We start from the raw sequence: 21,051 nt of genomic DNA on the forward strand, positions 1-21,051 counted from the left end.
AATTTTAAGCCTCAAGCACCTTTGGGCTAAGGGAGAGTCCAAGCAGCCACTATGATCCCAAGTTTCTAGCTCTTTTTCTTCAGGCCCAACAGTTCAGGAGGGATGAAAGAAAGACAAAGTAACAAAGAGGAAATTCAGAAAGAGGTAGAAAAACGCTGGAAGTTCTTACTTCTACTTTCCTCTGCCTGGGATGGAAACTCTCTATAAGTAAGTAACCCTAATGGAAAAAAAAAAAAAAAAAGATTACAGTAAGAGAATATCACCTTCAGTCCCATAAGAAGAGCTAATTGAGGATTTTTTACAAATGAGAACAATTTCAGATAATTGAATGGATAAAATTATGAAGAAAAATATGTTTAAAATTTTCTTTCAGAATGAGAGGACAATTTTGAAGAGGAGGGCAATGAAAATAAACAAATGGTATCATCCTCGATAATAATGACATGCTCATTTAATTACATAGTCTATTGCATTTCCTGATTAGTAAATGTATCTTTATTTATTTTAGAGATTGTTCTTAATTGCCATCACGTGACTTCCTTTGGGTTTACACAGTAGCTATCAGTTAATTCATGCCATGAATAAGAGTGAAGTTCTCAAAGATGACCTCTAGAGTTTGAAGGTCAAAGGGACTATGTAGAAACCTGGAACCGAGGCAGAGATGTAAAATTAATGTACAAGGGGGAGGGGAGGGATGGCCATATGGACTTATTTCTTCATTTCTCTTCAAGATTCTTCTTGGACTAACCAAGTCTCTCATTTCAGAGAGGAAGGCAACATCGTCTTGCCTGTGCTTCTTGAATAAATCACTATGAGTTTGGGGGGTGTATGGTATCATGCTCATACCTCAGTTCAAGTCATCTCATGTTGTTTTTAACATAAAATTCATTCTTGTAGTTTGAGATTTTTTTTTGTTTGTTTGTCATCTGGTAATGATATTGAAGAAAATTGAACCGAAAAACTTTTAATAGTCCACTCAGTAAAGTAAAGCAGTTTCCAGAATTAGTGGAAACTGATTTTAGGAAGGCGAACAGCGAGGTCTAGGTTTTTGGGGATGGAGAAAACCAAGCAGGCTTTAAGCCTTGGTGAGCTCTCCCCGTTCTCGCCCATGCAGTCTTACAGGACTGGCCTTGACAGAGAGGGAACTTTCTGGGATGTCTTTTGGCTAAGGATCGTAATTAAACAAATGTTTTCTCCATGAGAAAATTTCCATCACATTTTGGGATGTTGAAGATTCACTCTCGTGTTTCTAGGTATCTAGCTTCTTAAACAATATTTTGAAAGTCAGCTAACTCTGCTGTGTTTTAAAAAACTGTCAGATTCACATATCTTTTATTTATTTATTTTTTGTAGATTTCTACAGTGAGGACCAGCACAGCTAGAACAGTATTCCAATACAGCTCTTACCTGACTAGCTTAGCTAGCACAGGTCCTTGATTACTTTTGCAGCTAACAGTGCAAACCCAGAAAAATCCCTAAATGGAAATTATAGTCCTCCCAGTCACCAGCACTGCACCCCGTACAACGAAGGCCACCCAAAATAAATCAATGCTACAATTTCCATGATGACAGTCCCCAATACAGCATTTTGTTATTGTTTCCTTCAAATCACTAGAATTCTTCCCATGTGCTGTCATGTCTCTAGATAACAGCCGTGTGGAGATTAAATGTGAGTTTAAATGAACTTTTACATGCCTCTATATTTTCTTCTTGGATTTTATTATTTTTAGAGGTGAGTGATGAAAGGTTATTCCCTGCAAGATTTAGCCAGTTAAACGTGCAGCATAAAAACCTGAAGCCCTGCAGTCAGACACAGAAAGAGCAAAGGGGAAAATGTTCCATTGGGGCTGCAGCGTTTCAGAGTATGCAGGAATGATGTCATTTGTTTTTACAAAGCCCAGTTTAGATTTGTTCCTGCCTTTCAAGAACTGCAGCAGGGTGCATCTGTGGAGACTTCCTGCGTTCCATATTTCAGGACGTTAGAGTGGATGCTGCATCAAAATCCAGCCAATCGCATGGTGTGCTCTTGCCCTCCCCAGTTTTCATTTGTTCCCCCTACCTGAAGCAAGGGTGTGCTGCGTGGGTTAGATCACCACGCAGCCCCCTCTTAGATCACTGCTCAGCCCCCTCTAGCCGTGTTACAACTGCAGAGCCATCACTCCATGGCTTGAATGGTTTAAAGGAGAACAATGTCAAAATAAAAACTTCCTTCTGGCCACCCACCCGCATTTGTTTCATTGACAAATAACCTCCCAGAAACGGTCTGTCTGTGAAGTATTTTGTTTTAAACGAAATCTTAGCTTTTTGTTTTTGCAGCCCTTGATGTAGTACTGGAACCATCACAAGAGGTAAGGAAAGAGAAATGCTGGGCTACTGGATTCTCAGTGGCAGAAGCAGGACCTTCAAGTCCAATATTAATAATTATCTTTTTACAAAGCAAACTCCATTTCTGTGTGTATATTCATATATGATGGTTGGAAAATAAGCAATGAAGTAGATACAGCATTTTATGAGCTATAGTAAAGTGATAGAGGGAGATTATGGTGTGAAGTTCACTTACAAAGAGAATGGTTAAGATACAGAGTGGAAACGAAAAGTGCTAGCCAGTGAGTGTTATCACCCCACTTTTCCTCCCTGTATAAATACGGCATACTGACCACAGTGGTATCAGTGTGGAGGGATTTCTGGTTGTGAGCAGCAGAAACTGAACTCTGGCTAATTTAAACCAAAACGTTACTTATGGAAGGCTCTGAGGAAACTCACAGAATAAAAAGAAGGCTGAAGAGACTGACTCAGAGACAATAGGGGCCATCACTTTAGATGGTCTCTGCAGCGGGAACTCCTTGTCCAGATTGTCAGTGCACTGCTGTTAGACTCAATGGTCTCCAAGCTTCTCTCCCTCTTCTCTCATCTCACCATTCTCCTCAAGGGGCAAAATTCCAGGCGATAACGTCCCATTGGCTTGTTGGTCACATGCCCCCCCACCCTGGCTTAGAGAAAGCAGAGAGACTTTAATTTACTAACACACAGAGACATCTTGCAAAGGGACAGGAGAAATTCTCCCACAGGAAGTAGGGGTGCAGTTTCTAAAAGAAGAGGAAGTGGACACAGCTCTTCTTCCTCACCGTGACCACTGCTTTGAGTCAAGGTCTCAGAATTTCTTGCCTGGGTTAATGGTCCTCCTCCTTTAACTCATATTTTACATGTTCCTCTTTTGTAAATGACAAGCCAGGGAACTTTTGAAAGTGAACAGAAGTCCTCTTGATAATTATACCGGGACAAGAGGCATGAACCGAGACCATCTTTGGCAAACTGGGATGTACGGTGGTCTTCCTTTCAAGACACATTTCTACTTTTCCGTGTGTGATAAATACCTGTTCAATTCGTTAAGACTTAATAATTCAAGGAAACAGAAAGCTCCTTAAGGATAGAAATGATGCCTTCTAGCGTAACTATTAAACTCCTATCCTTCCTCCTCCCATATGCTCCCACATCAAACTTTCTATGCATTTAGCAAATGCACTATCTCCCAATATTCACACTGGGGAGATGTAGCTAACTTCTTTTTCCTTGCCTCCTATCATCCTTTCCTTATAACAGTGGCATCAATGTGCTTGCCTCTCCATCAAATAAATAGGTAGGATAAAAAACTAAATGAGCCCAGACCATTTCTATTTATGGAAGATGCTATTGCTTAACGAAAAAATACTTTTTGGGTGAAATGGAAAGTGAAATATTTTAGAAGATAGTTCTTAAAATTGAATGACACCTATTTTATTATATACAGTGGAATACTATAATAGATTTTTCCCAGCCAAACTTATTTTCTGGGTTACAAGACTTTGTGAACTTACAAATCCTCTAGGCTCTCTTTCAGAGAGATATAACCTTCTGATTTCAGGAATGCTAGAATTGGACTACAACCTTCTGACCTTATGAGCACAAAAATATCTACCCTGGATTGTCTTTCCCAAGGCCTGCTCTGTCCTCAGGATGAATCACCAGGGTGTGTTATTGGTCCCCATCAGTGCTCAGATCATGTCCTAAGGTCTTTCCTTAAGCAGTATCTTCATTATAAAACAGTTAAAAAAATTCCTGCATTTTTCTGCATAGTCATATCTCAGAATGAGGATCAAAGAGGTTTCCTAGATCAAGCAGAACCCCAAGCGGATTCCTCCTAGGCCTCTCCAAAGCCTCACTTGACAGACTAATGAGTTGTGCTTTACTCCACATGGATGCCCTTTCAGCTGGGTGCTGTGGGAATTGGGAACCCAAGCCTAATGAGCTACAGCGTGCCGCACCAAAGCTCTGTGATAAAGGCTCTGGCTTCAGCGTAGACCAAGACCCCAAAGCCAAATACATTCTGTATCAGAAGCCAGGTCATCTCCTGTCATTCTCACTGTTCTCTACCTTATTCATACTGTTTCCCTTTCTTGGAAATGTTTTTTCTTTACATCAGTCATTCTGAAGCACCATTCACTCATTCACTCAATTCTGAAACAGGACTTTGCACCCCTTCTTGTAACTGTGTTGGCTCCATGCTCAGAACTTACAGTGCGAGAAACAAAGCACAGGATGCTATTGGAATCTGGAATTTTATCTATTAAGTCCCAAGTGTCAGAACCAAGTACTGCACCAAAGCAATAATATGGAAAATTGTTGTAAAAAATGGAAAATGAATTGTGTTTACATTATGCTGACTCACAACATTTTCCAGTTATCTAAGGTTTACTTGATAATACCAAATATTTGGGATTTCAGTTATTAATGTCAGAGAAAAATAAATTAATGTGGAGCAAAAGAGAGGAGGATAATTTCACGTAAGGGGTGAGCATCTATTAACCATTTAGAAAGTATGATAGAGAGATGACTGAGTTCTTTGGAAGCCAAGTGAATGAAAATGCAGTGGAATGTGATATGCAATTGATCAACTCAGCTGAGGATAGAGCAGAGGAGCTTTTAAGCTAGAAAGTTGAAAACTTTTTCATAGAAAACATGCACCAGTACCCATCAGACATCACGTTCTACAAAACAAGAAAAAATATTTTTCCTCTTAGAAATACTACAGCACTTAACATTTTCTGCCATTCCTCCTTGCTGAAGATAATTCTCTTCCACACTCTTATTTTAGATGTTCTTCTCAGAGTCTGTGTCTATACATCAGAGTTAAGGTGAAAGATGACTAATCACCTGGATAATTCAATCAGTGTCACCAGTAGGGCATTGTTAAACTCCTTCCCTCCCTCTGGCCCACTCCCTGACTCATTCTCTTTTCCCCAGTAGCACTCTTGAATTTTTTTTTTTTAATCTTGAGTTATCTGGATAATTGTCTTCTGTAATTCACGTTGCTTGAATATACACAGCTTGACTGATATCAATGAATTCTTTAAACATCTCCACATTTGCAGAGGGTATCATGGAGAGAAAATGAAGAGCTACATTTCCTTTGGTTGGGGTTGTTAGCTAGTTCAAATTCTTAAAATATTCCAAATTTAAAAATGCCACTTATATATAAAAACATCTGCACATCCGTGTATTGAAACTGGCTTATTTATTTATATTTAACTTTTCTCCACTTAACTTCATATAACTATTAGGCTACTAAAGGTCACTAAGTCTTTAGCTTTTTTTCTTTTTAAATTGTTTTTAACTTAACTAAAAATTGGAAAAAATAATTAGCATGTACTCTCTCTCTCTCTTTCTCCTTAGGGTTTGATCTTTGTGAGGGCAGGACTTATATATTCTCTACGTATAATAAACACTGAAACTTTATTCTCTGCTTCCAGTTCAGTGGGTCTCACTTCATGATAGAAGTCAAATTCAGTGTGAATCCTTAACAAGAAATCTCTCTATCCCCCTGAAGATATCTTTCTGGTAAAACTTGTCTGTTAAATGACTAGAGCTCCCCTAACAAATCAAACAGAACCGAGTTTGCTGCTCTTTCCCTCTGAGGTGATGATAAATTGCTGAGGAGTAAAAGGCTTCATGCTAATAACAGAGGAAAATTGACTCTAAGATCCCATCATTTTGTTTACCAGCTGTCTTTACAATTCTATAATAACCCTAGCCCACATTAAAAAAAATTGTTCAGAGATAGTAAAATAGATGAGAAACAAATTATCTCTGCTGAAATTAGTTTAAGCAGGGGAACAGGCTGGAAAGAAAGATTTGATCCAGAAACTTACCTATATCTCAGGCATGATATCCGGTGACCACATACTCGGTGCTGAAACACAACTCAGGAGCATTACATCATCATGACAAACTTTCATTGGCTGCAGAAACTCCAAGGATAAGACAGGCTTTTAAGGTGCTGTGTGAAAACTCCTGTTGGTTCTTTATCAGGCTATTGCCAAAATATTGAAAGACAGATCTTTCTTATGTGAATAGTGTCATGACTGAACTTACAAAACATTGTTAACCATTTCTTATGCATGTTTATCTCCACTTTAGTCACTAGTTTTTAATTTAACTCTAACCTGCTGGGAGATTTTTTTTCTTTAAAAATTAAAAAAAAAATCTTTGGTTTTGTTTAGGTTGTTTCTATTGAAGGTGCACAATATCACTCTGTGACTGGCTCTTATTTCCCCTGTTACTCTTCAGACCATCTTTTATATTTTTAAACAGTATTTGAATCAATAAATCCACTTTCCTCTCTATTACTTATTCTGTCCTTATTCTCTCTAGGCAAAGAGGACCAGTACCCACAGATTCAAGAAAGCACAAGTGTATTTATTTATTTTGAGCAATTTAATTGGAACTAGTGCACAAAGCCCTTACTTCCTTATTATTCATTTTCACTGTTAATTTATTTTTCTATTGAACTCTATGAGTTATTTATGTAGTGCTCATTACTATGGTGATTTACAAACCAAAACCATGTGCGTAGTTTGAGAGTGTGAGGAGCTCTCAGTCGCTGAGGGAAAGTGACAGGGCACCAGCTCTGCGTCCGTCTCTACTGCCCGAGGCTGAAACTTTTGATGTGGGAGAAAGTGCTCTTGTTATAGACAGGGGAACATTTTAGCAATTAGATTGGTCATTCAGGAAATGACAATATTATCACATTACTAGTAAGTGTCAACCTCTCTCTGTCTGTCTCTGTCTCTGTCTGTCAGTTTGTCAGTCTGTCTGAGGCTCTCTTTCTATCTCTTTCTCCTATACTTAGGAGTGCAGAGAAGGACCAGGATGATGACAGGAGTGACTAAATCAGTGTCTTTTTAAGAATCTCATGCTTGCTCTCTCCTAAGAACTTGACTGTCAAGTTTCTTAAAGACAAGAAAATACACACATGAACTAATATCCTACAAAATTCCCAAGGCTAGGAACTGAGAAATACATTTCTAGTGCATGTCTGGCCTGCTCAGCTCTGTTGTGAATGTCCTTCTAGTCCTCTCAGACTCCTATTCTCAGCCATTTGTCTGGGAGGGGGCCACTTTATCTGCTGCAAGAGAAGGAGTGGTTCCTGAGGATGTGACCTCCAGACAGATCCTTGTGCTATCGTTCCTCAGACTCTGGTCTGGAAGAATAACCAGTGATCGTTTTTCCATTATGTAGAGTGACACTGAGGATTTAAGGCCCTAGATTAGAGTTTTGAGATGTTTAGGAACATTTCTAACAGAGATCAGAAAAAGAAGGACAGGATAGAGAACTCTTTCTAATTTTGTCTCGGCTAAGAGGAGGGAAGGGATGTACCAGTCAAGAGCTCTCTGCTTTGTAGCTAAGATCAACAAAGTAAATAAGTCACGTTCCCTGCCCTCGGAATGTTTCAGACTAGTGGGGAGAAAACATTAATCTATAGTTACTACTAAAGTCTGATAAAAATATGATAGGTATATATACATTGGTGGGCATATAAATGATACTGGAAGATCCTATAAGAGAAGACATTTGAACTGAATTTTGAAGAAGTAGGAATTAGCCAGCTGAAGGGAGACAGTAAAAATTCCATTGAAAGAAAGCAGAATGGAAAAGAAAGGAGAAATGTAAAGTTTGGTTTGTTTGAGCAAAAGCAAATTGTTTTCTGTTTATGGAAGGAAAGAGCAGGGAAGAAGATAAAGCTAGATCAATAGATATGATCAAATCATACAGAGTTTTGTCAGCTAAGCTAAAGGATATGGACTTTAACTTGAAAGCCACTGTAGGTCATTGAGGAACTATAATCAGATTTGTGACTAAGCTGTATTAGTCTAGTGGAAGCATGGAATGGATAGGAATGAACTGGAACCAGGGGTACGAGTTAGCTTGTATTTTAGTTAGAGTCTTGGCAGGAAACAGGTGGCACTTTCAAAGGGCATAACTATAGACAGATTACTAAAGGACTATTTACAGGGGTGTGGACAGGGTCAAGGGAATCAACAAAGGATGACAAAGCACCCAGGGAACCACAACAGTACGAAGCTGTTACCACCCTAAGCTTGTTACCAGAAACTGAACCCAACAGGAAGCCACAGAGAAGGAAAGCTGGGAGTTTCAGTAAGCAGAGGTTAACCTCTTGCGGCATAGAGGAGGATAGTGAAATGTAGAGGAAGTATCTTGAGGGTGAGGATGATGGGAAATAAAGAATGACCAGCATGGCTAGCTAGGATACTAGTCCAGGACGGAAAGAATCAAGACCTGAACTAAGGTAGCTGGGCTGGAGAAAAGTAAACAGATGTGAGAAATTTTAAGAAGTTAGACTCAACAGTGCTGGTGAATGTGTATGTGAGAGAGAGAGAAAATGAAACCCTCTAAGTAAGACAACCTGTGGATTGTTTTTTAGTCCTGACAAATGGATGAATAGTTGTTTGTTCATTGATGAAAAAGACTTCATAGATATATGCTAGCTTCGGTCTAAGAAAAGTTACATCTGGATTCTTCTGGAATATCTAGATGGAAATGTCTACTCTATCTGTGTCTAGGGCCTAGAGGAGAAATCAAGGATCAAAGATGGGGCTGCACGCTGGGGAGACATGAGTATATGCATTGTCGTTGAGGCCATGGCTGTGGATGAGATCACTCAATGAGAGAGTGCTTGATGTGAAGAGAAGGGAGCTGACATGTGAGCCTAAGAAACACTGACATTTAAGGGGCAGCTGGAGTACAGGGGCCCAGAAATGAAAACAGAGAAGAAAATGTTCAGACAGGAGAAAAATAAAACAGGGAAGAGTAGTGTTACAAAATGTGAAGAAGAGAAGAGCTTCCAGAAGAAGGAGTGATCTAGAGGACAATTCTGGAGAGAAGTCAAATGAGGTAAGGGTGATAAAAATACCCATTGGTTTGAACGTAACATGGAGATCGTCAATAATGCTGCAAAGAATAGGTTTACAGGGGTTCAAAAATGCCCACAGGTCAAATCTGGCCTGCCACCTGTTTTTTTGTGTCCAATAAGCTAAGAATGTTTTTGTATTTTTAAATGGTTGAAAAAAAATTAAAAGTACAATAATATTTTGCTACTCATGAGCATTATATTAAATTCAAATTTCAGTGTCCACAAAAAGTTTTATCGGAATACAGCTAATAGCATTGTTTTTTTTGTTTTTGTATTGTCTACGTCTGTTTTCATGCTCTAACAACAAACCTGAGTAGTTGCAACCCAAACCATATGATCTACAACACCTGAAATATTTACTATCTGGGCCTTTACAGAAAATGTTTGCTGACCTCTGGTTAATAGAATGGTAGTACTGATGCCAGTTTATGGAAGAAGGTGTTGTGAATATGTGATGAGGAATTGAAGAGATCAAACGTAGACATCTTTGGCAGAACCTGGCTATAGGAAAGGCAAGAATTAGGATGGTTGCTGGAAGTAGTTGCAGGGCTAAGGTTTTTATTATTGTTTGTTTGTTTTATTAATAAGAAATAAAAATACTTGTTTGAGACAGGATAAGATCAAAATGTTTTAAAAGTTTGCAAGAAAGGAGAGAGAGGGAAAACGGAGAAAAATATCCTCTAGGATGCAGGAATGAATGGGAAAGTTTGCTCCTTCGGAGGTGATGGGAAAGGCAAACCCTGAAGTCCTGGATTTCTCAGGGAAGCTGGAGGCAAAGTCATTTGCTGAAGGCTGATGAGGGTGATAACACTCAAGGAGTCTGAAGAAGGAAGTGCAATGTTTGAAATTAGGAAAGTGGGAAAGGAAATTGAAGAGAAAGATGGGCAGCACGAACCTGTGGAGATGCCAGACTAAACTTGCTTGATTTTCTTCAGGAGTGATTGTCAGAATAGGTGTTAGAGTGGAGAAATGAAACAGTTCTATCAATTCAGGTTTGGGGTCTTGGACGGCAGGTACAGCATGGGTAAGACATTAAGTAGGGTAAGCAGTTAAGGAAAATGGTGAGAGATTTTTAGAAGAGATGGGTCCTAGGCTCCACCCTTATTTTCTGATAGTATATGTTGTGAACTGTTACCTGGTGGATGCAGAAGCTTCCTACTGATGGGACCTATCTTATAAATAGCTGGAGAGTGACTAAAGTGAGAAGAAAATCAAGGTTTGGGGATTGGAGTTCTCAATGAGCTTAGAGAGGATAGTATTGGGGAGGAGAGGAGTGGCAAGCTGGAAGGATAGACTGTTGTGGTAAAGGAAGAGTTTGGACTTCATTTTTTTTTTTTTTTTGAGGAAGATTAGCCCTGAGCTAACTGCTGCCAATCCTCCTTTCTTTGCTGAGGAAGACTGGCCCTGAGCTAACATCCATGCCCATCTTCCTCTATTTTATACGTGGGACACCTACCACAGCATGGCGTGCCAAGCGGTGCCATGTCCATACTTGGGATCCAACCCGGTGAACCCCGGGCCGTGGAGAAGCAGAATGTGTGAACTTAACCGCTACGCCACTGGGCCGGCCCCTGGACTTCATGGTTTTAATGGTCACTCCTGGTGTGTTAGTCTGCTAGGGCTGCTGTAACATATATCACGACTGGGTGGCTTAAACAGCAGAAATTTACGTCTCACAGTTCTGGAGGTTGGAAGTCCAAGATCAAGGTGCTGACAGGGTTGGTTTCTCCCCAGGTCTGTCTCCTGGGCTTACAGATGGTCATCTTCTCTCTGTGTCCTCACACGGCCTTTCCTTTGTGCACTCACATCCCTTGGTGTCTCTTCCTCTTCTTATAAGGACGCCAGTCCTATTGGATTAAGGCTCCACTCTTAAGACCTCTTTTAAACTTAATTATCTCCTTAAAGGCCCTATCTCCAAATATAGTCACATTGGGGGTTAAAGCTTCAACATGTGAATTTTGGGGGAACACAAATACCTAGGCAGAGTGTGGGTTAGGAGAGTGAGTTGCTGAAATGAAGAGTGAGTTAAGATCATCAGAATTGGGGCAACCCAACAACTATTACTTTCGCAATAATGCAACCCCACATTCTGTGATTAATATTTTTGAATTATCATGTTTCAGTGGAGTTTTTACTAAATTTGCAAAATGAGGCTAGTAGAATAATGATAACCACCAATAATAATAATTAAATATAATTATCATGTTTATGTATAAACATGCAAGATATTTATCTATAAAATTTGGAGATCAGCTAAAACATTTCACATAAAAAGCTTGTTCTACACTTTAGGTCAAGTTGAGGAGTTTCTCTTTCTGTATATGTAAGTAGGTGTGTATATCCATATGTAAACCTCATTCACATATTTTTTCTTTTTTTGCCTCTGGAGAAGCTTGTTTGAAAGTGAATGTAATTGATATGGAAATACACATGGAATAGTCTAGAATGAAAGTTCCATAGAAATTCACATAGCATAGTCTAGATCTTCCGCATGGAATAATGAAATATTGAATAGTTTTATATGGAATAATCTAATTCTGTAAATGGTCAGTACCTGCTTAGCTTGCGTTTTTATGTATTTATATGTTTCATCATATTATATTTCATAGCTGGTAAATGCCAGAAAAAAAACTACTACTAACTACTTGTTACTGTCATTTCTCTAAAGAGGAAACTGAGGCTTAAGAACAATGTATAATTAGCAACAGATTAGAAAAATACTGTCAAGAAAGATTAGCCACCATTTTTTGCTACTCTTGATGTTGGCACATATTTGATTATTTCTTTCTCTAAGTAAATCAAGGTGCTTTAAAGTTGATTCGTTACACATATCTTCCTTAAGAGGCACAAAACTGTCATTTTAAAGTAAAGAGGCTAAGGTACCATCTAGCAAGCTAACTTGTTAGTCTTCAACTCAGAAACAGAGCAAGGAGTGATATCCCAATGCATGGCTCCTGGTGCTATGAATTGGAGTCTAGACCCTGGGCATGTCCCTTCACTGCTCAGGTCTCGGTTCAGTCTGCTCTTCTGAAAGACGAGGGGTTTGGTGCAACAATCTCTTCTCGCTCTACTCCTATGTGTCCATAACTTTTGCTCTCCAAGAATATTAGGGATGTCCAAGGACCTAACTCTGATACAGTTATAATCCTTAAATCTAGAAGATACTACCAAGGCTACAGCATGACTAGCCCTGGAAACAGTAAATTCTGAAGGCTGCTTTTGTATATGAGTACGTCAGGGTATGTCAAAAGGTATTATGGAAAGTCTCAAAACACGATTAATTGTGTTTGACTTAATTTGTACATGTCATAGATGAGAAAGCAATAGAGTGCATTGATTAATCAAATATAATCATTGCCAAAATTCAAAGGTGATTAGAAACCATTGGAATAAGAGTTATTACAAATAGACCAAAATAAACTATTTTTTTAAATAAGGAGGAAAAACTGAGGTTATACAAATATTGACTGTGTAAAAATAGAAAGAATAAATTTAGCTATAAAAAAATAAAGAGGTCTGAAATTTAATAAATGCCAAAAGATCCTTGAAAAAAATAACCCAATGAAATTTAAGATTGCATCACTAGATAGTATCTCAAAGGTAGGGTAATGTGATATAAAAATAAGGTTCTCCAAAAATCGTTGAACTACACTATAGGCAACACAGTTTTGAAAATCCTAAAACACTCACAAGACATTAGTAATTAGTGTTTCTTGGCTCCAACTGTAACAGATATCGAGCAGTTCAAGGACAATTTCTGAGGCATGCCATTTATGGCAATTTCTAAGTACAACTTTCTCATTAGGCCAAGAATGTACATACTTTAAGAGCCCTGAATGAAAGAGATTGGAGAAAAGAATAAAACAGAAACAGCAATATCAATTCAAGGAGATGTCTGGATTACCAAGCTTCTATTCAACGGAAAAACAAAGCAAGGTAGATTTTAAAACTGATGGCAGAGAATTAAGAGTGCTATACAATTTCACTAAAAATTCTAAATCCGGTAGAAAAGTAAAGAAGCAACCTTAGGACTGAAAGATTAGTTTCTAAAAACCCAACTGAAATATTTTTCCTATTGGGCAAAAATTTTTTTTTACTGAAAAGGAAAGTTATTTTCTAAACATCATTAACTCAATTCTTTTTTAAGGATATTGAGTATGCCAATCTTACTTTCTATTTTATCTTCTGAATGAGGGTCCCAGGCTTGTAAAGAACCCTGGTAGCAATCGTTCAGCCCCCTCCATTGCTTTCTTACACATATACACATATATGAACGTGGAGTGGTCACCTGCCTTTTCCACTACACTTTCTTACCTCCTGTCCTAGAGAAAACATGGTTTTTGAAAGTTTAAAAACATTGTTTTTATATTTTACCAAATTAGCTAAAACTTAATCTTAGAAGCCTCCAGGTTCTTTGGAATGCATTGGGAAAGTATTTAGGGAAAAACGAAGCTTCCTTATTTCAATTCACAGAAAGCTGGATCTTGAAACCCTTCACAGTTAATTTACAAAAGCATCTTCTGCAATTTTTCCAGGAATCTCCCCTCACCTCGGAATCAGATGCATGATTGTTGAATCTTTCTAGGATCATGCAGTGCATAAAGTTATTAATTCCGCAGTAGGCATTATTCAAAATTACTCAAGAGGTTTCAAATTCTAAAACATTTCAATTTAAATTTGCTTTGTGAGTCTGGCTTGGCATTCATGTTCTGTAGAGGAAGTCTTATAATACTTAATTTTAGGGTGAATATTTCAAAGTAGGCATTCTTTGCAGACCAAATCCACAGTTTTCCCAGGAAGGTTTGCCTGCCTCCCTAACTGTGCCACACAGTGTGCCAATTGTACCTTTCAGATAGGTTAACTTCGTATGTATTTTATTTTCGGTGGTAGACCCAACATACGTGAGAGAAGCAAGCATCCTCTGAGGTGTGAATTTCAGTAGCAGCAGGGATGCACATAAAATTGAGATTTGTTCTTACCTAGGGATTATCTGTTATTGGTGACTAATGGACACTTTTTGTCATAAAGAAATCAAGGTATTACTTATATGGTTGGGTCTGTTTATCTACTGCAGGTACACTCAGGGAGTCCATTTCTAACATTCCCTTCTTTTGTCAGGAAGGAATTTCTGTCATTTATTTGAGATTGTAGTACTTTCCTTACCCACTACACATCAACCAAACACCAAATCCTCCCTCACACAGCATCCATCAAACGGCAGTCATTAAGAAAAGAGAGAGAGAAGGAGAGAAAAAAAAAGGAAACCTTCCACATTACTGACAGTCTGCTTAGACAAAGCTTACTCTGCGTTAGACAGTTGTGTTAGAAGACACTATTATGAACACAGGCAGGAAGCGCAGTGCTTACACCGATTTTCCCTATTAATAACTAAAAATAATATATAATTTAAAACTATATATTTAAATAGAATATGGCTCAGCTTGTTTATTGAACATAATAAATGGGGCTCTTGCTATACATATTATGAATAATTACATTAAAAAATGCTTGACCTAGAAGAAAACACGGCATAGACATGACCTCAGAATCTACCAGGGGGCATGTTAGCTCATTTTCCTAATAACTCCTTATTTATTTATTCATGCATTCCCAAACACCAGTGAACAAAGTAGTCTAACATAATGGCTAATTTAGTGAGGGACAGATTAGACTTACACCGTGTAGAAACCTGTGCAATTATGACTTTATAATTACTGACTCGGGGGAGCGCACTGAGTCCTATGAGAACCAAAGCCGTAAACTGGAAAGAGTTTGTTTCCTTGTTAGAAGTACATCCTGTGGATCCCAGTTTGGTAATTGCAGTTACACATTGGCTGCAATAGTCAACCAGTCATACTCAGTTTTATTATACTAAGGCTTATTTAATATTTGATTCAGTATTCTATATATGTATGTGTGTGTGGTAACAGATACTAGACTTTCTTGATATTCCTATTATATCCTGTATAGTTTTAAGCCATAGTGCAAAGCTGCAGTTTCTCCGTGCTGACTTAGTTCTGTAAGAGTGACTAAGGTTCTGCAGTAGTTGCTTTGATGATGGTGATGTGGGATAATGCATTTGACTTCCTAAAAAGAGTACATCTATTTAGAATGTATTTAGTGTGGGATTCCAAAAGTTAAGGTGATAAAGATGAGAAGGATTGCATGTCAAGTTATGAAAGATAATTTAATTATCAATAACAATTTAACCTAATTAAGATAGATTAATTATCAAACAATTTAATTATCACAGCAATTTAATGATATAATACACACAATAATATTTGCTTAGTAGAGTCAGAGTTGTTTGAAAGCAAAACATCTGTATGGAAAACGCAAATCTTAATGTGGTCCATACTCTATTAACTTGTGTTTTACCTGGTTTAGTATACCTGGAAGGAAATAAGAAAATGAACCTTTACTGAATGCCTGCTATGGTCTAGACATTATAGTAGGTACTGTATGTGCCTTAGTGCAGTTAATGTTCGCTTCAACACTGGCAGGTAACGAGGAAATGCAACTTCATGGTCAAAGAGACAGGATTTACTTAGGTCTGTTTTACAAAAGCTGCATGGTATTACTTCTCCATTTAAATACACCAAAAGCCACTTTAAAGATCATTAAATTGGATAAAAACTATAAGAAAAATGAATGCTTCTCTTTTTATTGCATATTTTTGAATATTTTCGGTAGTAATGATTAGAAGCTGAATACAGCTAAATGGTTGAACGTACATAATTTGCTTCTTCTCACAGAGCATGGTTCATCTCATGACTTTAATTACAATACTAGATTTATCTATTAATTTTCAAAAGAAAGTAAATACAGCTATGGTGAGAGTACATAAATACCAACTTGGTCCTGTAGGAGCTGGTCCCCACTATACAAAGCATTTAATACCCACTACCAATTCAGGAGCGAGGAATTCTTCAAGCACTGACTCTAGATGCTTTTAAGCTCTCTAGCAAATCCCCTAGACAACTCAAGGTCTTCTTTTTTCCCATGTCCACTAACCTGTTTTACTTTTTTCTAATGTTTCATGTCCAGTCATCTCTTTTCAGTTTCATAATCTCACAATGAACTCATTAGAACCACAACTCTAGATTTATTGGATGTCTGTTGATGGGCGTCTTTGCCTTTTTTACCTGTCTTTATTGATTGATTTCACTTATTCAACATAGAGCTATTGAGTGCTCACCATGGGTAAGGCTCTAATCTGATGGTTCTAGGGGAAATAGAGATGACTATTAATTAAAGCCAGCTTTCAAGAAGGTTAGTTATTGTCTTATGGGTAAGATAAGCATAGGAAGAGCAAACTATAATTCAAATCAGAATTAGATTAAACTACATGTTATGGGAGGAAGGAGAGATTAACTTTTCTTTGAGGGAGAAAACCATATCATTTCTTGGCTCAAAACCTTCAGTGCTTCCCCACTCTCCTTAGCCTTACACAATCTGTATCCAATAAATCATTTATTCAATGATGGTTTAATGTTAAGCATTCAAACCTTATCTAACCATTAGCCTTCAATGCTCAATGTCTCCTAAATATATTCTTCATAATCTTGCTAAAACTACCTCCTCCAGAAAGTGTTCCTTGACCAGATCCCATCTACAATGCTTTCTTCCTCTTTGCAATCTGTACAATTAGTGTAGTTTAATTCTTTAATACATTGGATTGATAAATGCCTTTTTCAAGGACTTGAATGCAATTTGTTTCCCCATCAGATTTCAACTCTGCCTAAGAAGAGATCAAGTCTATGCTTCTCTGAATTTTGTATAGTATCTCGCATTATATATAAAGACCCAATAAATATCTGTTGATTGATTGATGTCAGAGATAAGAGAGCATGTTTAATCAACTATTTTTACCTTTGTCAGAGGCTCCCAACAGGTGTAGTTTCTGAGGATGATTACATTGCTGAAGTTAAAATGCAGTAATATTATCTATTATAAAAGGTGCTCCTTTCATATACTCTGTGAGACTTGTGATAGGATGGGGCCGTGCAGATGGCAGTTTTATATCCATGAGCTACCAAGACCTCATGTCCAGAGGATTGTGGAGGAAGCTGATGTGGACATTGAAGATCAGGGTTTAGTAGTAGATAAGGAAAGACTTATAAGGGTGGCGTGCTTTTTAACTTCTCTGTTGAAGTCGTGGCTCCCTGTCAGCTGGTCTGTAATTGAGTCTTTTACTCTGGGAAATTCGGGATCCTCAGTATAACCGTACTACCATAAATACCTTTTCTTTCAACCAATTGTGTTAGAAGTAGATGCGCTGCAATCAATTGTGACTTTCTTTCTGTGAGTAACAGTGGAAAACATATAAACAGCAGTCACTATGTGCCAGATTCTGTTCTAAAAATCTTTACATTTATTAAATAATTTTATCTTCACAGGAAACTCATAAGGATATGAGACAAATATAACTGGTAAAACTGATAACCAGAGAGTAAGAAATCCCAAACAATCTTGGTCTAGAGTTCAAGCTCCCATCTGCTGTATTATAGTAACATAATTGTAACAATAAACACCCTTCAGACACTTAAGGACATAATCTCATGCATGGGAGAAATGAAGATTATTCCTCTCCTCTAGATCTCCAGTTTTAAAGGTGGAAGATAAAAGTAAAGGATGGAGGGATTTTAAAGAAAAATAAAGAGAAATATCTTGGAAGTGAGTTGTCAGATAAGCAATGAGATGAGTTTTCCAAGAGCATAAAGTGAGTGTCACAGCTGTGTTTCAAGTTGGCATTTTCACTAGAGTTTGGCCATATGTCTATATAAGAACAATGTTAAATAAAAGCTATGGAATCACACAATTTTACAGGGTGACTACTGCGTATAAGCACTTCTGCCCAGTCTATGATTTACACATCTTTCAATCACAGATAAACACAGAGGAGCTCTCAATGTAGCCAAGAACTGTCTCTTAGCGTGGCTCTCTGCCAAAACACTCAGCTTCCCAGCTCTGTCTGCTGTCTACATTGCTGCCCGCCCATGGAGGATGTGAAGGCTTCATGGCCTTTTGGTTCTCCTGGTGGAAAATTTCTACAGACTAAGCAGAGAGAAAGTTAGCACAAAGTGGATGATTTGCAAATGGATGCTGTTCCATACCAAAGGACCTCAGGATTATAAAAAGAAGCAGACTCCTATGGTGTGAATTTGCTAGCTTTATACTATAATTGGAAATTGTTTTTAAAATCTAAAGGAGTTGTAATGACTAAACATCAATACCGTTTGTCTTTATCCTTGATGAGAAAATGGTGAAAGGAAATGATTTCAAACTAGCCAAGGAATGATTTAAAAAAGCTCTAGGCAGCTTCAAAGGGCACCACAGAAATAAACACTGTAATCTAATTGCTGAGAATGGAAAATCCATTGGAAGTTTTGCAAGAATATGTGCGTGTCTCTGTGTGTGTATTCTCCGACATAATTAAGGAAGAGTCCATTTATAATGTGATGAAAGACAAAATTTTCCTTTTATTCAACGTGAATAATTGTGGCTGTGTCTGTCTGTTTAAAAGATCGTCTAAGAATGGTCAATATTGTTTTTTATTCCTTTTTTTTGTTGGGTTCAGGGAAGATTTATATTGTAATGATATGAATCTGTTCTGATTAAGAATTGAAAGATCCAAAATTACCCTGATATCATTGATTCAATGACTGCTTATAAACATGCCACATAATTCCACTTGTCTTTTTAGGCAGAAGAGGCCTTCAAGTAATCCTGAGGGCCCTGAAGGAGCTGGCAACACACACATTCTATGATATTTTATTATTATTCTCACTTAAGATTATGTAGTTTGAAGCGAATATGATTTTTTCCTCTAAAACTAAGACTTGCATAGGGGTTACATTCAGTTAGCTTAACGAAATACAACATACATAAAACATGGCATAGCTTTAAGAGATAATATTTGAATGTAATTTTTGGTAATTTATTATAATTGGTAGGATGAATATAGTGTTAAACTCATATTAGGTGATTTATTTAGGTAACTTGAATGTAGATTGGGTCTTTACATTTTCTTCCTTTTCTGTCTATTGTTAAAAATATAAGTAAACTTGATATATTCTTGTGCCAGCTGGGTTAAATTAGGTTATGCTGTGGTAGCAAAAAATCCTGAGATCTTATTGGCTTTCAGCCACAAAGGCTTATTTCTCATTCACATGACTTGCCCATCAGGGGTTGGCTGGAGACCCTGGTTCATGTGTCTCTACTCCAGGACTCGTGCTGATGGAGCAGACCCCATCTTGAAGGTTGCTGCTGCCAATGCAGGAAGAAAGTGTAGTGAATTCTGCATAAATTCTTAAAGCTTCTGCCTGGAGGTGGCACACATCACTCCCACAACAGATCACATGGGGAGAAAGCAAGCTCGGTCCTACTCCATACTTTGAAGGAGAACCAGAAATATACGATGAATAGCACTAATGATTATAATAATCTTCAGTCTCTCAAAACAGTAAAAACCAATAAAGCAAATCCAGCATGTAAATCAGCATATCAGAGAGGAAAGCCATCCAGTGGGCAAAGAGAGCATCATCGAAAGTTTTCTCCGCTCCCCTTTCCAGCAAACCTCCTTGTGAGTTAGCTATACGTACTTTCTTTGATTGATCACTTCTCATTCTCCTCGCAACCTACTCTTATCCTATTATTTTCTTTTTACTCACTCTGCTGGAACCACAGTGGCCTCTTTTTTTTACCTCTATGAGAATGTTGGTCACACTTCCATCTTAGGACTCTTCCCTCCACCCCCCTCCCAGACCTGACATATCCACTGATTTACATGGAGGCTGAGGGACTATCTGAAAATAATCCCATTTCATCATTGAATTCTGATGTTTGGACAGATGCAATTTTGGCTGACACGTAGGCGTGAACGTGGTGGAAGTGCAATTGCGGGGAGGAAAAATGGAGGTCTTTAAGAGCAAAATGAAGATGGCATTAAATGGAGTAAGCTAGACTGAACAACAAAACCTGAGTGCTGGAGAGAAGAAATGGTTTGGGTATTGCAAGGCAGCTGAGTGGGAAGTTCATTCCTATCCAGCCATTATGATGTATACATGTGTCCTGAGAGAAAGGTGTATGTGTGTGTGCATGCATGTGTGTGTGTGTGTCTGTATGTGTGTGTAAATAAAAATCTATAATATGGTGGCTGCAGCACACATGTCTTACAATGGCATAAAAGTAGTGCTCCAGTTCACTGACATTGGGTCCCATTGGCACCTGGATGGCAGTACTGGAAATGGTAGAAGAGTTTTGTTCTTGGAGTAACACCTCTGGGAGCTCTCAAGCCTGGGTTTCAGAGTTCTGGCTGAGCTGGCAATGGCGGGGAGTGAATAAACAGCAATGCTAACTACTATAACATTTTAAGGTTTAAGAAATCTATTTCAAGAGGATCTCAACTGAGAACAATCCATGAGTAACCGAGAGTAAATGAGTTGTGGATCTCTGGGAGAATGGCACTATCTTGGGGCACAGCAGCATTACAACTTGTCTGGTAGTGGTAGCCATCAGGATCCAACATGGTCCCTGCTTCCCTAAGAAACTGGAGGTCTTTTGTCATCCTTCCCAAGGCCTCAGGTTTTGTGATCAGCCCCTCAGCATCCAGGTGCCATACTATCTCATCAGAGTTTCTTTACTTTTGGGGAGGCTCTGCACTTGTGAAACCACACACTCTTGCCTTACCCATGTCCTGTTCCCAGGAAAGCTAACTGTCCTTTTCTCTGGAATCATTCCCCATGTATCCACTTTGTACTTAGAAACATAAGCTTTATTTTCATTCAGCATATCCTTTTAAA

At 38.2% G+C, this 21,051-nt stretch overlaps 1 protein-coding gene and 1 long non-coding RNA gene across 2 annotated transcripts in view; one reads left to right on the plus strand and one right to left on the minus strand.

Moving 5' to 3' along the window:
• The window catches only part of KLF12 (KLF transcription factor 12), a 585,204-nt gene extending 578,964 nt beyond the window's left edge, over positions 1 to 6,240 (minus strand). Inside the window, exon 1 of the mRNA XM_070239860.1 lies at positions 6,186 to 6,240. The gene's annotated coding sequence lies outside the window, so the exon portion shown is untranslated. The remainder of the gene's footprint in view (positions 1 to 6,185) is intronic.
• LOC111768602 (uncharacterized) overlaps positions 1 to 21,051 on the plus strand; it is an 82,266-nt gene that overhangs the window by 12,165 nt on the left and 49,050 nt on the right. The window lies entirely within an intron of this gene.

Source organism: Equus caballus, chromosome 17 (genome assembly GCF_041296265.1).
Source record: "Equus caballus isolate H_3958 breed thoroughbred chromosome 17, TB-T2T, whole genome shotgun sequence".
In the NCBI taxonomy this organism is placed as follows: Eukaryota; Metazoa; Chordata; class Mammalia; order Perissodactyla; family Equidae; genus Equus; species Equus caballus.